The following is a 12,314-nucleotide window of genomic DNA, read 5'->3' on the forward strand; positions in this document are numbered from 1 at the left end:
CCAAAAAAGCTTCTTCAAACAGTTCCTGCACCCATCTCTTGATCCCCAGGTCATAGCCAAGATGAAATATCTGGCCATACACGACCACCATAAATTAAAAACATACCAGCAGGCGAGGTTAGTGTTATTGCTAGATTTAGAGATGGCACCTGAGATATAGCTGCATCAGTTTGTTGCATTTCTAAATACTGGCAGTGAGAAATTCACATTAGTTGAAGTTGACACTTTCCGTTCTTTGAGGTCCAAGTAAACACAACATAGAAGTCCATCTCTAGCGACCTCAATAATTTCAATTCCTGCGGCTCAGTAGATGCAATTGGGAGATGGGATATCCGTGCATCCCAGTTGTTCACATTGGTTGCATTACAAAAAGAGAGGTATGGAGGGCGAGACCAACCGTCTACGGGCATCCCAGCAAGGCACGTAGAAAATGTGTCCCTGGTGATAGCAGGGACAGTCAAATGGTGTTTCGTCCTATTAAGTTGTCAAAGGTTACCTATACATTCATTTTAGGTTGCGTGGGGGCCCATGGTTGTTGCCCTAAGTATCTTAACTTAAAATTTAACCATACTACAAACAATAAAATCTTACTTATCTATACTATAAGGAATAAAACAACACAAAGGTCAAAATAACTACCTAAACATAAAAGAATCAGTAGTGTTTTCTAAAATCTTTGGTTATTTCAATATGTGATTATCTGTTGGTCTTTGGTGATATAAAGTAGGTTCCATATTCCGGCTCCTACGTTTTCTGTGATTAAGAGTAGTCTTGCTACTCCGTGTACCTTCTGCCAGTACGGTTCATGCCAGCAGTGAGCGTTGGAGCACAGGATGTACAGCAGTTCTCCTTACTCCGTATGCTCTGCAGGTTGTTTAGTTGTCACTCCACCTGTGGGAAGACTCGGGACATTGTTAGTTACTTGATTTTTACTTAGATCTGGTTTTACCCATCGTGCAGGAGATCGGACCCATTTCACTATATTATCTTGTTTGACTGCTGCATAGCCCCTCCCTTGTGTTACTAGCTGCCAGCCTGATTCCCATGTTCCTTTTTCTGGGAGGGGGGATTGTCCCCTAGATTATAGATGCAAGTTTCATTTTAAGCTTCATCCTTGTGTTCTGGTTTTGGCTGGGGCAGAGCTAACTTGCTTCACAGTGGCTAGTATAGGGCTATGTTTAGGATTTGTGCAGAACACAGGGTTGATAATGCAGATATGTTTTTGTTATTGCTGAGCAGAGCTTACACAGAGCCAAGGCCTTTGCTGCTTTTCATACTGCCACGCTGGCAAGGAAGTTGGGGATGCATGGGAGACTGGGAGGTGACTCAGCAGGGACAGGTGACCCAAACTGACCAAAGGGATATTCCATACCATATGACATCATGCCCAGTATATGAGGTGGGAGGAAGAAGGAGGAGGGGGGGATGTTTGGAGTGATGGCATTTGTCTTCCTAAGTAACTGTTAGCATGATGGGGCCCTGCTCTCCTGCAGATGGCTGAACATCTACCTGCCCATGGGAAGCAATGAATTAATTTCTTGTTTTGCTTTGCTTGTGTGTGAAGCTTTTGCTTTCCCTATTAAACTGTTTCTATCTCAGCCCATCAGTTTTCTAGCTTTTACCCTTCTGATTCTCTTCCCCGTCCCCCTGGTGGGGGAGCAAGTGAGTGGCTGTGTGGGGCTTAGCTGCTGCCTGGGGTTTAACCACACCACCTTTAAAAATCTTTTCTCTGTGTGGAATCTTGTATTTTAAAACCTCATGATGTACAGATCCACAGTACTTCTGGTCCTGCCTTTGCAATCTGGATTATGATCCCCTGAGGAAAATATGTACATGAACTCCATTGAGCTGTACTGGTGCATGCCCTAATCTGTCTTGTTTTCTTTATTATTTAATGACAGGTTTTGAGCAGCCCATACATAATTAGTCTCTGGCTGGTAACAATTCTGACCCGAGCACTTTTTCATTTAATGCAGCCAGCATCACCACAGGAGACCAGCACTGACTTTGGGGAGATGTACCTCAGACGGGTATCTATCTGTCAGGAATATAATATTGCCTATATCTTCAAAGAACAGTAGTTATGCCAAATTAATAAACTTGTTATTTCTTTCTGCTTTCTAATTGACATAATAAAATGTTTCACATTTCTCTCTTTTTATTTAGCTATTCTTACTTATTACCAGTCATATAAATTATGAACTAGACATATTTATCAGAAAACTGACTACTTTGTGTTACTCTGTATATACTGTTCTCTTGGATACCTTTAGGAACTCTTTACTTTTGCTCTCAAGATGTATTAGGTTAGTCAGCGATGGTATTTTTTTCATCTTATTGCAATGGCAATCTTTCCTGGCCACATTTCATTCCCTCCCTGGCAATTATGCGATAACCCATAGATGTTAAATTAGTTCCCATATAACAGATGTGCAGAGAGGACTTTTAGAAAGCAACACGCATAGATGATTCAGGAATTGTACTCTGTGGATATCAGGAATGTTTGCAACTGCTGTTTACTATGAAGAAAGAAGTCCCAGTGACTCATGTGTTTCAAAGCCAAAGGAAATCATCATCAGCTTTATAATTAAGGTCACACATTTTCATTATCTCTGAGAAAGATATCCTGTCTTGGTTTTAAAGTCTGAAATGAAGGAAAACCTACCAGAATAATGTATTGGATTAACGAGTCCTTCATTACATGTCATTCCAGTCATTTCACTTATATTAATTAATTTTCCTAAAGCCAAAATAAGGGATAAAAAGGATATATTTCAGAAGTCTGGAGCTGCACTCCTAATTAATGAGTTTTCAAAAGACTCCATAAGTCTCCTCAAAACCTATCCTAATCAGGGAAAAGACATTCCTTTTCAGACAGGAAGGTTTTGTAAAGTAGATAAGACAGTGGGTGGGAAACACACAAATGGAAATAGTTTCTGTACTAGCAAATCACCCTTTGCTGTCTGGTGTCAAAAATAAGAAAAATACATTTTAGCCTTTTATGATTATCATAAACAACATAGACATCTGATGTCAGGAGCATTTAATTTAAAGAAGCCACTGGAGCTGCCTGTTTTGCATCCTGGCAGTTTATGCCTTGGGCTGTTTTGTAAAAGTGGCATTCAGAAAAGTGATTTGGCATTCCTTGGCTGTGGTACCAAAGCCATGAAGGTGGGATGGGGTAAAAGGTATGTACAATCCCCTAACTGTTTCTAAAAGTAAAACTGATTTTCAGAGTGAGTAAACTATTTAGGAAGGTGAAATCCTACTGATTGTTTTTGTATATTAGACTCCTGAATGACCAAGTTGGTATTTTTAATGGAACTAAAATTCCTAATACCATTATATGGTTTTGATAAATGCCATATAAAATGTTTCACGATTCGGAATTTTAAGGGGAAAAGGAAATCTTTGGCATATTCTTGGGAACTTCACGAATGAAATGTTGCAATGCCATGACCACTTGTAGACCCAAACATTGCTTCAGAGGTCTAATCATATGACAGTGATTACTGTCATCAGAATGAGAGTGGAAAAGATATTTACAGTTTAATTGCATGCTCTGACCTTTCACTGTTTGAAATAAATTATTGGTCATTCTCAGGAAAAATTAAGCAAGAAGGATAACACTGGAGCAAACTACAACAGCAGAGGAGGAAAGGAGGGTAGGACAAAGCATATGAAAAAGGTCCAGTGACAAAAGACAAGAGAAATCGTCCCCAAAGCCACATACAAATTGTTGAGAGGGACTTGCTCTGTTAGAGATGATTCTAATCTCATTCACAGTTGTAATCACACTTTCTGATTATTAAATGGACTTCTTTGTCAAGGTACAAAAATATTTTACTTCTCTAAAATTTATATAAAATTGTGTATTAAGCATGATAAATACCAGGCTGAAACAATCATATCACTGTGTAACTACTGGCATTTCGACAAATATAGTAGAAAATACTTCTGAGTAGAAACTGCTTACTCTGCTTGTTTTCCAGGCTATAATGGAATTCTTCTAATAGCTTTGCTAATATCTTTACCCCCAAACTAGGAATTTAATAGGTCTCACAGCTTGCTACCAGTAACAGTTTCACAGACCACAGAAGATCCAATATACTGTGATGAATGAGCTACACGAAATGTTTCATCCCTACCAAAAACTGAAACCTGCAACAAAATCTGTTCTCTTGCTCTTATGCACCACTCTTGAGAAAATCAGAACTGTTTTGTATATGCACCCAGCATGACAGCATTCAAAAGTATACAGGGATATGAAACAATTTCCCTAAAGGATGTATAAAATGGACCAAGCACTGCAGCTTGGAAAGAGGTTGAAGGTATGCAAGACAGATTTATAAAACCAGCAGCAGCACAGGTAAAACTCATAGGGAGCAGTTTTGCAATGTTCTCATAGCAGAAGAAGTAGTGGGGATTTAACCAGTAGATGCTGATTGAACAGGAATACTATTACATGCACTATTACAATACACAGGACTTTGCGCAGGCCAAATACATAAATGGATCTGAAAAAGGGATTAAATAATGGTTGGGAACAGGGCCATAAAAAAACTAATAAAAACAATGATCTGCATGGTCCATACCTAATCCAATGCTTGCCTGAATGGGGAAGGAGCTGAAAGGATCACTAAATATTTCCCTGTTTTATACTGCTTGCTTTGGCCATTGACAGAGACACTGTACTGGGCAGAAAAAAAAAATTGGTCTGAATTAATATGGCAATACAGGTGTTTATGCTAGCTTGTCTCTGTTTCTACCAAGGACTGTTCAGTCAAGACAGCTTACTGTGTAGGAAGTAAGTGACAGCGAGAATTAAAATCTAGGGCCAAAGTGTAGAAGCAATCCTCAATTCATGCACGGGCACTGAGTCAGTTTGCTGCTAAGTAAGATCAAGCTTTTCTTTAGGTCCCAGTTTTTCTAGTCTTGGCTTGGCTTCTGTGTGCTGAGCTTAAGCCAGTGGCTACGTTATCGTGCAGTCTTAAACAATGTCTCATTTCCCCATTCTAACTGCAATTGAATATGGATGGAATTAATAGCTGCATTGGATGGAACACGTAGAGTATATACTGAAGAGAAAAAAATCCTGAAGCTGTTGCCATGTGGGCAGAGCATTGTAAAAGGTGTTTTATCTGGATTTCCTGCTCCTTTCTGAGTAACTTGAAACAAGTCCCTTTGTGGATAACAGTCGCTAACATCCTTCATAAGGAACTTTGATATCCAATGGTGCTATTGCAATTTCCAGGGTAGAACCTGACAAAGAATGCAAACTTACTTGAGATTTTGTTTTTCATAGCTGCAAAATTTTATTTTCTTATAAAGGAAGATTATCCATTTCATCTTTTGTGATTCAAGAGGTAAAAATTATTTACTGAGTTTACTAGTATTCAGAGAGGGGAAGAAGAGAGCGACAAGATAAGTGTATACATTCTGTCTTTAAGAATCTAAACCAGTAGCTGTTGTATCATGCTAGGAGGGTTATCTCTCCAGTCACTCCAAGGTTAGTGGAGAAAGAGAGGTGCATCTAGATCAGGAGGCTTCACTGCTCTGAGTCACTAGCTGCACTGAAGGCAATTACCCCATGTGTCTCCACAAAGGACATGGGGCCTGAGCAGACAGTCTGCTGACCCTGCCTCCCATACTGCACAGTTCTGAATGCAGAAAGCAAGATGCATTTGAGGTAATCCTGCGTTTAATGAGGCAGCTGGATACTGCAGGGTCTTATACATGCCCTCTCACTTGCCACAGTATCTCTCACGTTCTTAAGCAGACTGATTTAGAGATGGCATTCGTACTACAAGTCTCACCATGGCAGAGCATCAGTATTGTCACAGAATCACAGAACCTGTCATTTGTAAATGCCCTCATAAGCATCTCCTAAAAACGTCTTCCTGATTAAAGCTGTTGCAGGAACTGGTCCTATGGTGTTTTCATTTCAGTTCAATTTGAAGCATAGGGAAGGAAATGGGCAAAAATCATCAATACATTAACAGTAATTAAGGGGGAAAATTAAGTTGTTCATATTTACAAAGCTTTCTAAACTGGCTCATTTACTAGATGTGGCTCTGGGAATCCATCTACACAAATGTCAATTTATGAAGGCCACAATGTACCTATCTTCATCTGAATTATTCACATCAGTCAATTCAATTAATCTTCTCTATAGCTGAGTTATAAAATTGGTCAGATGAATTGTATTTGTTTCTCCTTCCGTAGCTGGTGACGCACACCAGTACAGAGAACTAAATTTTAGCTACCAAAAGCTCTGTGAGAAGAATCACATCTTCCAAAGTTCTTTTCATGACATTACATTCTTGTTTCATGTCATGCTGGATCTCCTGTTGGAGATCTGTATTAGTTACAGCCTAATGGAAGTTTTTATAAATTAATGCAATATTTTTTGCTTTCTTCATTAATGAAAGCAGATAAAAGTGGCAGGTTTGGTGTTAATACAACTAACTATAACTGTATTTTTCCTTTCATGTCTTAGGCACCAATATTTCTGTTAATGGAAGCTAAGGGCCTGATACATCTGTTGTTTTTCCTTCTGGGTAAGTGCTGCTCCAGAATAGTGATGAGGAAATAACTCCACAATGTGCAGACAGCTGTGGTTTCCAGCACTCTGTAATATTCTTCTCACAGGTACAACTCTATTCCAGTCACAGTGTTAAGCTCAGAGACTCAACCAGTCATCTTTGCAACTAGAGGTACCTTTTAATAGCAGGCCTAAAGAGTTCACTTTCCTACTTATCTGAGATTTATTACAAATAAAATTGGGCATTTTAATTGATCCCAACACTCTGGTTATCAGCACAGCTCTATGATCTCAGAGCATATCTTGGCACTTTCACATAGATGAGCACCAATGTGCCTTTCCTTTCCATGCATTCCAGCTTTGCTCTCTTGCATGAGTTTAAAGAGAAGCAGTGTTACAGTGCTGTCAAAAGCAGGACATGTGGAAATAATATTGTGCTAGTAAAGGACATTTTTCAAGAAGTAAAGCTTTTTCTGATAAGTCTTACAGCATTGAGGATGTGGTCCGCACCACTTGTGTTAGAAGAGTGTGAATATGTAGAACTTTGGGGTATTCATGTTAAAAGATAAAATGGGCTAGAAAGCAATGAGTGGTCTCAAACTAAAGTGTAACTCATCACTCCAGTAAGAAGCTGAAGGATAAACCATTTTAGCAAGTCTCCAGGTGACAATATTTAGGTAGAGCTTAGCCCATGGAACTGCTGTCCTGCCTCTCAAAATGTAGGCAAGATCACTAACTCAGAAAGCAGCATTCAAGTTATTAAGCAGTAATGATACTTCTTTCTTGGATACCATTATCCTAAGTTGTTCAGACATGAAAACGAGGCTTCCTGGAGCATGTAGGTAAATGATGGTTTTGTATTACTATTACTATTTGCTTTTCCATTACTAAAATCAGCATGGGTGCATAAAAGACAAAGTAACAATAAACATGGCATAGTGCCACTGAATATGAATGGACCTGGGTGAACAGATGCAGCTGATAATGTTTTTTAAGGAGATGTTCACATTTATAGTGTGTTCTGGGGCCCTATTTTTCCACCCAATCTAATCAGCAAAATAAGATTTTATTTTCACCACCAGACAGTATCAAACCAGCTGTGTTTTCTTTGGTTTGAGGAGGTAAATTAGTCATTTGCTGCAACAGCTATGACTGCAGGAAGATGATTTTGCACTTGCGTATTAATTGTCTTTATTATTCACTGAAATTATATGCTGACCTACTTGAAGGACCACCTTGTTTCAGGGGCTTTTCTAGTGAATTTATGAGCAGGTGCTGCTTTTTTTTGAATTCTTGTCTTTGTCTGCTTTTTGATGCCAAGCTCTGGCAAGTATCATCTGTTCATACCTAACAGCACAGTTTTTAATCAGAATGCATTTTGGGGCCCAGGTTCAACATTTACAAAATAAGTGGTCTTTCATCAGCATATATCACTGTTGCTGGCCCAAGGATTATGCCACTTTGCTATCTGGTTTATACAGACAGGCGAAGCAGCCAGAAAAAATGATTGAGATAAGGGTGCAGATAATCAGGGAAGGAGAAAACATAATTAAAGGCTTTATGGGAAAGGTTCCAAAAGCACAGAGCAGAATACCATCCATTACGGTATATCTACAGCATGGTATGATTTTTTTTTTACCAACTGATTTATCAGCAATATATTAGGTTTATTGAAAATGAAGGAGTAATCATCCAGTCAAAAAGAGAGGAATCATCCTACTGAGACAGAAAAAGAACAGAACAGTGAGAGCACAGAGCATCCAGGTGATGGGAACCTTTAGAAACCCCATCAATGAGCCATAGCCAATGTCCCGAACCCTGAAGTGAGACTATGCAGGGTCTGTTTCATCAGACTGTTGAAGTGAAAATGTGTGCACTCTCTAGGCTGTGCAACCAGTGAATAGGATTTCTTGAATTTACACTCCAGATTTAATTCTCTAGAATATTTTCAGAAGATTTAGCAAATGCTTTCATGAACCTAACAACTGGGCTCATAATAAAGTAATGGATCTTATTCCAGCTAGAAAACAACACACAGGATGTCCAGAAAAATAAGCCATATTTCTGTACATTAAAGCTTTCTCTTATTTCCTCAGCAGAAATGAAAATTATCCCATTTTGAAATTCTTATGAAGAGCTGTTGCCTTGCACATCATGATAAAGCAAGATGGAGAGACCAGTTCAGGACACAGTAGGTTTATAATGTATAATCTAGTTTAAATTGCACTGTATCATCAGACTAGAATTTTAAATGTCATGAAAATCCATCCTTTTCCTCCTGTACAAAAGGTAGTTACAAACCACAGTGAAGACTCAACTTCTGAACAATGAGAGACAGTAGCTAGCACTGCTGAATGCACAACTTTCTCCAGCAAAGTCATGGACATGCTGGCAGATTTTGCACCTATAAATTTTACTGACTTTCAGTTTCTGATAACACTAAGTGAAAGCACACTGAACTCTGGCATTGTGCCATGAGAGACTGCTTAATTCTGACAGCCAAACCCCTCAGTTTGCTGAGTCACAGAAAACTTGCAGCAATAACTGCTGTAAATGAAAGGCACCTTCTGTCAATGACAAATTTATAATGTAACTTTGACCAGACTACAGTTTCTTTTCTTTTCCTGCTACAGGAGAATATAACCAAAATGTAACTCAGAGATAAAAATATTGGTTCTGCACATGCAGCCATTGAAAACCCTCCAGTTTGCCTGACTCATAACCATTCCTCAGTTTCCCTAGTGACTGTATGGTGAGAGGAATAAAACTGCTCCAGTAGAAATATAATTTAATTCCACTGGTTCTTGTTGCATTGTCACAGACGTCACTACCTCTTCTCTGTCAGTATGCTTTCATGAAATGAAGAAAATGTAGAATATAGCTACTTTTTAAATACAGTTTCCTTTTTGCTTGCAAGACTTTGATTTCCTTATGACAGAGGGTGACCCAAATTACATTCTTCAGTAGGAATAGGTAAGTACTTGCTCCTGGTTTTTAAGTATTCCTGTCAGGAGCATTTTTTGTTTCACATGAACAATGTATTTTCATCTGCCCCAGTTAAAACATGCAAATAGTAAAACATGCTGAAAGAATCCTTTGCTTTAAATATATTTTGGCAGTTAGAGGCCACCCAGGCTATCAGTCACCAATGGTCAAATTTAAGCCCAGAAAACCCACTCATACTAATATAAGAGTGAAATGTATACAATCATATAGACAATAGAACCATAGAATGGTTTGGGTTGGAAGGGACCTTCAAGAACACTGCTCTAAGGTCTTCCCGGAGCCTTCCCTTCTCCAAGCCAAACAACCCTAACTATCTCAGTTTGGCTCCTTAGGAGAGGTGTTCCAGCCCTCTGATCATCTTTCTGGCCCTCCTCTGGACTTGCTCCATCCTGTACACATCCTTCTTATGTTGTGGGCCCCAGAGCTGGATACAGCACTCCAGGTGGGGTGTCACAAGAGCCAAGTAGGTGGGGAGAATCACCTCCCTTGACCTTCTCATCATGCCTCATTTGATGGCTAGTTTTCTGGGCTGGAGGCCTGCATTCACTCAGTGGATAAAGAACTGGCTGGATGGTCACATGCAGAGAGTTGTGGTCAGCGGCTCATTGTCCATGTGGAGGTCAGTGATAAGTGGTGTCCGTCAGGGGTCAGTGCTGGGGCCGATACTGTTCAACATCTTCGTCAGTGACATGGACAGTGGGAACACCCTCAGCAAGTTCACTGATGACACCAAGCTGTGTGGGTCAGTTGACATGCTGGAGGGAAGGGATGTGCCATCCAGAGGGACCTTGACAGGCTTGAGAGGTGGCCAATGCAAACCTCATGAAGCTTAACAAAATGAGGTGCGAGCTCCTATATCTGGGCCATGGCAATTCCAGGCACACCTACAAGTTGAGTGGGGAAGTAAACTTACTATATTTCCTTAAACATGGGTGAGAAGCTCACCAGGAGCTGGCAGTGTGCGCTAGCAGCCCAGAAAGATCGAATCCTGGACTCATCGGGAGTGTGGCTAGCAGGTCTCGTGAGACCCCACCTGAAATACTGCATGTAGTTCTGGTGTCCTCAACATAAGAAGGACATGGAACTGTTGGAGCAAGTCCAGAGGAGGGCCATGAAGTTGATAAGAGGACTGAAGCATCTCCCCTGTGAAGACAGGCTGAGGGCACTGGGGCTGTTCAGCCTGGAGAAGAGAAGACTGCGTGGAGACCTCAGAGCAACTTTTCAATATCAGAAGGGGACCAACAAGGCAGCCAGAGAAGGACTCTTTGTTAGGAACTGCAATGGTAGGACAAGAGGTAACGGATTCAAACAGAAGGAGGGGAAGTTTAGGTTAGATATTAGAAAAATGTTTTTTACCCTAACAGTGGTGAGACATTGGAACAGGTTGCAGCAGGTGGCTGCCCCGACCCTGGCAGTGTTCAAGACCAGGCTGGATGAGGCCTTGAGCAACCTGATCTAGTGAGGAGGTGTCCCTGCCCATGGCAGTGAGAGTTGGGACTAGATGATCCATTCCAACCCTTAAATTCTATTATTCTATGATTCAGTAATCATAGTCATGACAATTTCTTGTCATTCAAGACTCTCAAGTCCTCCTCTTTAGGGCTGCTCTCGATCCATTCTCCACCCAGCCGTATTTGTGCTCGGGATTGCCCCAACCCAGGTGCAGGACCTTGCAGTTGGCCCTGTTCAACTTGATGAGATTCACACAGAGCCCCCTCTCAAGCCTGTCAAGGAAACTGTGTGTGCCATGCCTTCCTGTGGCGGACACACCACACAGCTTGGTGTCATCAGCAAACTTACTGAGGGTACACTGTCCATGTCACTGACAAAGATGTTAAACAGTGCTGGTCCCAATATAAACCCCTGAGGTACACCACTCATCACTTGTCTCCACAAAAATATATGCAAACTGAAGAGCTGATTAAACTCACTGGTGCTTATGTCTGGAAAGTACAACTCTTGCATAGACCTGTGCAGAGGAAAGTAGTGGGTGTTGATCCTATCAGGCTGGCTTGGCAATTCTGCTGGTTAACACAGTATTCACCTTGAGGGCTTCCTGTAGCCCCAGCAGTGCACTTTACAGTACCATAAGGGATGGTGAATTCACCAGTCCCTTCCCCAAAGATCCTGGAAGGTAAAGTTGGCCAAGGTAGCAGAAGAAGAACTTGGCAGACCCAAAAAAAGCATTTTACTCAAAGATCCTCTTTACAAAAAGTGGTAAATTTACCTCAATGTTTAAATACTTTTTTGTACACTGAGACACAAAAATAATGACTTTTCCAAAGTTCCTGAAGAAGCCTGATGTAAATACAGAAACTGTGACCTTTCGACTTCCAGTTCTCTGATTCAGCCATGAGACCTTCTTTTGCCATGTAATAAGAGTGGTGCTTTAGAGGCCAAAGTCTACCATAACTCACAGAACACATGTAATGACAACAGAATTTTTCATTGCCTTTTTTTTTTAGATTTAGATAATACTATGAGAAATAACTATTGTCCAGGGGTTGTGCAGCTCCATCACCAGATGCCAGCAGGCTGGACAGTTTCTGCAGTGACCAGGCAATGGTCAGCTGCAGTTTTTTGCTTCCTCCCAAAGCCAGGCATTCCATTAACTCACCAGTTACCACTAGTGAGCCACCAACTTTGTTCTTTTACTTAAAGCTTTCATAAAAAAAAATAAATCAAAGGATTTGGGAAAAATATAGTCAGAAGAAGCCCTGTCTAGCATAGCACTTAAAATTGATTTTCAATGAAATTATGGCTA

This window comes from Acanthisitta chloris, unplaced genomic scaffold (assembly GCF_000695815.1).
Source record: "Acanthisitta chloris isolate BGI_N310 unplaced genomic scaffold, ASM69581v1 scaffold17082, whole genome shotgun sequence".
In the NCBI taxonomy this organism is placed as follows: Eukaryota; Metazoa; Chordata; class Aves; order Passeriformes; family Acanthisittidae; genus Acanthisitta; species Acanthisitta chloris.